We start from the raw sequence: 5,126 nt of genomic DNA, 5'->3' as shown, positions 1-5,126 counted from the left end.
CAAAATCGACTGTATAAAAAATTTCTAAAAAACCGACTTCTATAAATTCGACCTAATTTCATAGTGTAGACATACCATTAGTCACTCTGTGCATCCGTTCCCTGTATGTACAAAGGATAAAATGGGAACTCTCTGTGCCACAGGAGTGCTGTGAGGATAAAAGCATTAAAGAATTTGAGGTCTCAGATACTATCAGAGTTGCCATGTTGAAAAATTGGAGCGGGTGCTGAAACAAGCCACCAGAATGATTTGAGGGCTGGAGAAAATGCCTTTCAGCAAGAGCCGTAGAGCGCAATCTGTTTAGTTTATCGAAAAGAAGAGTGAGAGGTGATTTGAAGATATGCTTTTGCCAAATACAAGTTATGCTTGAGTCCAGCAATTCAGGGGCAACTGGGGGAAATTTAATGGCCTGTGAAATACAGGAGGACAGACTAGAGGATCTAATGATAGATAACTAAAGGATGTTGGGGTTTAACTCCTTTTTGGGGATAGTGAAACTCACACAGACGGTACTAACTCAGTCGCACATGCGTAACTTTACATGTGAGTAGTCCCATTGACTCTGAGATTCCTCACGTCGTGCATAAGTGTTCACAGGATGGAAGTCCCAGAGCTTGATGCAGCAGTTAAAACGCTCAGGGACCCAAAATTGGACCTAAAAGGGGCATAGGTTTGCAAGGTCAGTAATCTTGAAAAGAAAGGAAAATTATCAAGTGTAGGTGCACTAGAACAGCACAGCACCTGAGAGCAGGCAAGATTCATTTATTTTCATTGTTTACTTATCTGGCACTGTAGATGTGCATGGTACTGTAACCTGGCAATCAGGCTTAAATAAGGAATTAGTGTTTTGTTAGCTGTACCATTTGATCTACAATTATGGAGTAATATACGTAATAACAATACTTTGCACTTCTTAGTCCGGGAATCCAAAGGACTTAAACTCTCACAGTAGTTCTGTGAGATTAATAAATAGTGCTATACCCATTTTCCTGAAGGGTCAACTAAGGCACAGAAAGTTATGTGACTTGTCCAAGGTCACGTAAGACAGTGGTGGAGCTGGGACTAGAACCAAGGAGTTCTGGCTCCTGCTCAGCTGATCTCTTTATAGTATAAATCTATATAAGAAATGCAATGCTCACCATGCTATGGGAACTGGTTGCTGGAAAAAGAAGTTTGTGACATTGAGGTTCTGACCTATGCAGTGGGTGGAGCTGCACAGCACCAGGTGACTGAAAACACAATACAATCTTTTGGAAAAAAAATCATGATTTTTTTTCCAATCTCCTGATTTTGGAGGGTTGGATTTATGATTGTTGGTCTCTTGAAGTTGGCAATACTGTGTGTGTGTGTGTGTGTGTGTGTGTGTGTGTTACAGGTGCAGGGAAATGTATCACCCCAGTGGAAACTACAGGAGGCAGTGTGTCTGAAGCGTGTCTCCTGGAGTTCTCAAAATTAGGGGCGGGAGGGTCACTGCACCAAGCTTGGAGAAAATAAAGTCTGCTCTGCACTCAGCCAGTTTCACTCCCTTCCTGCCCTCTCTGGAGAGCCTTGCACTGCAGAACCCTTGTGACTGAAAAAGCACAGCACCAGGTGACTGAAAACACAATACAATCTTTTGGAAAAAAAATCATGATTTTTTTTCCAATCTCCTGATTTTGGAGGGTTGGATTTATGATTGTTGGTCTCTTGAAGTTGGCAATACTGTGTGTGTGTGTGTGTGTGTGTGTGTGAGAGAGAGTGTACACCAAACTGCTCCTTCTTGTGCCCCTGCCCTGCAGGAGCAGGGCCCAATGGGAGCCTTTTCAGCTAGAGAGCACAAGGGTTCTGCAGTGCAAGGCTCTCCAGAGAGGGCAGGAAGGGAGTGAAACTGGCTGAGTGCAGAGCAGACTTTATTTTCTCCAAGCTTGGTGCAGTGACCCTCCCGCCCCTAATTTTGAGAACTCCAGGAGACACGCTTCAGACACACTGCCTCCTGTAGTTTCCACTGGGGTGATACATTTCCCTGCACCTGTAACTAGACACAACCCGTCCCTATGTCTGTGACTGGACCTTGTGATTTGTTGCTTTGTTGATCTACAGAATTCCAGGGCTAAATCTGAAGTCCCATCAATTAGGATGATATGTAGGGTAATGCCATTCAAGTGGTGGGGCAGTTTTTTACTTAGCTTGTGTATATATTGCATTTCCAAGCAGGTCCCTGAAAATTATCAGCCATGTTCATTCTCTGTTGAAAATCTCCAAATGGGTTTGTAGAATGTCATTAATATCTTTCTGTGTTTCCCTTTCATTCTCCCAAAATTGGCATTAATAGTGGTTTCTAAAGAACAAAAATAGAATGTGATTTTAGGGCTCAAAATCCTCTATGAATATGTAAAATGCAAATTCTCTGAGCAGCGGTTAATTTTTTTTGATTTTCCTGGATGAGAACAATGAGTCGCATCCTTTGATAAAGTACACCTTACCTCCATATTATTAACAAATGCAGTCGGGTGAATCAGACTGCATCTGCCAGTGAGAATAGAGATGCTTGTTTGGAGGACAATATTAGATTCCATTCCCAGCATGCTGTGTTTATGGTTCGAAAACCAAAGTACAGATTGGAGATTTGTCCCAGGTCAACGTCTCCTTGACAGCCAGCGCATTGTTGCATACAAAATGCTCCCTCATAAAAAGTTGGATGGCAAAAACAAACAGCATTACTCTAGAGTAATGGCAGGTACTGATATCTTACACCATCCTGGAATATGCCTTTCAGATTGCCAGCTCAAAACCCAGAGTAAAAAAAACCAACCTCAGATGACAGGATGATGTATATGGTACAAACGGTGGAGCCTGAGGTAAAAGGGGAATGCAAGTTATTTTGCTATAGAAAATCATGACTGGAAAAGCAACCAAGTAGAATGCTGAATATGCTGATTTTGTTGATGATAAAGTAAGAAAATTCAGTGTTGTGCTGCAGGTCATTAATGTGAGAATGTGATCTTATTGCTATGTAGGAGCATTTCTTTCAGCAGCAGAGAATGGAAAGAAATATGCCAAAGGACTAGTATCCATTAACACTTAAGCCAGTTGAGGGGAGCGTGAAGTCATGTTATATGACATGAATCTGATAGGTCCAAAAAAGCATAAGGGTTGAAGAAAATGGCTAACTGCATGACACAAAAATTAGTCATTCTGGGGGAAAATCAGTGTAGAAAAAATAAAGCTTTAGTAATTTAGGCAATCAAAAAACAGCAATTAATTCAAACTGGATGAGGCATTTGTCCAGATGTAATATTGGCTTTATATTTACAGAATTTTTTTTTTTTTTACTCTTCATTTGAATGCTGTTTCAACATTGTCTATTTAGTCCTACCCCTTGCTGTTTCTATGTAGTGTGCTGCATTCCGGATTTCAAATTACTCACTGAAATTTAATTTCCTAAAATGTGGTACAATAGGGAACTGTTCTATCAGTGTTAAGACTGTTAGGATGTTGGTAAATTAAGCAAAACTAGTTTAAATGGAAAAGAACACATTGCACGAAGAAATATATGTAGAGAATATTTAGTTGATTTCACAGCTGGCGTGGGGAGCGGGCAGCAGGTTCAGGTCCCAGAGGCAGTGACGTATCCCATGTGTCAGTGGTGTCAGTTCTGGAGAACCCGGGCCCATTCGACTACCTGTTCCGCTTCCAGGTGCGGTTTGAGTGCAGGAAGGTGCTGCCACATAAGCTGGAGTGGAAGATCATCTACATGGCCTCTGCAGAGAGTGAGAAGTATGACCAGGTGTTTGACTCAGTCCTGGTGTAACCTGGCACAGATGGGAGGCACATGTTTGGTTTTGAGGCCAAAGCCCCCAGCCCAAACCACCTCCCCAAGAGTGATGTGGTGTGGATGACAGTGGTGCCCATCCCCTGCCACGAAACTGGGCTAGGAGCTCATCCTCATGGGCTACTCCATCAACAATGAGCTGTGGGAGTACCCGCGAGCTGGACCCCGAGCTGTGGGAGTACTGGTCCCTCAAACCAGACTTTTCCCAGCTGCACAGGAACATTCTGTCCTCCAACCCCCATGTCATCTGCTTCCACATCAACTGGGGTGGCCCTGCCGACCAGATGGAGGACGTTGGGAACGTGGACCCGGAGTCTGAGGGCAGGATGCCTGCCAGCTGCACCCCTGGCAAGGGCCGGACGCTGCCCTCTGCATCCTGCCTGAGAACTCCACAGACTGCACTGGGGTGCACTCAGACCCAGACAGGGGAGCCCAAGGACGCAGCCACTGTGTGGGGAGGGGGATCTGACTGGCTTAGAGGGGGCTGTGTCCACATACTAAATGTGATGGTGAGTGGAGAAACCTGGGCATGTTCCAGTGGGGTAACTGAAGCAGAGGTGATGGGGGGCAGTTAGAGGGAATGATCTGTCATGAGACTGGGGGCACTTGCTCTGCAGATGGGCTAGGAGGGAATCCGAGCCATAGGGCTGCTGGGCTCATCTCCCCCCAACCCCGCAGCTTGATCTCCCCTTCCTCTGTCTGCACCGATCGCTGCTAGTTCAGTAGGAACAACCCTAATAATCTCTTCGTCCTGCCCACCTTGCATCGGCCACCAGCTCAAGGAGCCCCCTAAAAACTCCATCCCCAGCCTCCTTGGTATGTGAGGCTTGGGTGGCTCACCAGAAATGGGAGCCAGCTCTGCTGGCTTGTCTCCGGGAGCCATCTCCACTCCTGCACTGACCCAGCTCTGCTCCTTCCTGAGCTGCTGCAGCCCGGACACACACCTCCTTGGTATCACGAGCTGCCCTGTAAGACCCCCTTTCCCTGTGTCTAGCTGGGAAGTTGTTGTGTACTCTCTCCTCCAGCCCCTGCTGCCTGCTGTGGGGTTCCAGGGCTGCTACTCTCGGCCATACCTGGCCTAGTGGTTCCTCCTCCTCGAGCAGCTCCCTCCTGCTGCAGAATTACATCCCCCTGGGGCGGCACCTGGTAGCATCTCATCCTAGGCTTGGCATGGTTCTTGCTGTGGTCATGAGCCTCCCAGTTCCTCTGGGCAGCAATTCGCTCCAGTGTGTGTCTCAGCCCATCTTGTACCACAGCCCCTTCCTAAGTTAAAGGGGCACCAAGGGACAGAGTCCCTGCAACCTTGGGGGTGGCA

The 5,126-nt window shown here is 46.2% G+C and overlaps 1 pseudogene; it reads left to right on the top strand.

Moving 5' to 3' along the window:
- The first annotated feature begins 2,900 nt into the window (after positions 1–2,900).
- On the top strand, positions 2,901–4,280 carry LOC123344650 (annotated as a pseudogene).
- Positions 4,281–5,126: the final 846 nt, after the last annotated feature.

This window comes from Mauremys mutica, chromosome 11 (assembly GCF_020497125.1).
Source record: "Mauremys mutica isolate MM-2020 ecotype Southern chromosome 11, ASM2049712v1, whole genome shotgun sequence".
NCBI lineage: Eukaryota > Metazoa > Chordata > Testudines > Geoemydidae > Mauremys > Mauremys mutica.
The sequence above is the reverse complement of the archived record's forward strand: the minus strand, read 5'-3'. Positions and strand labels throughout refer to the sequence as shown.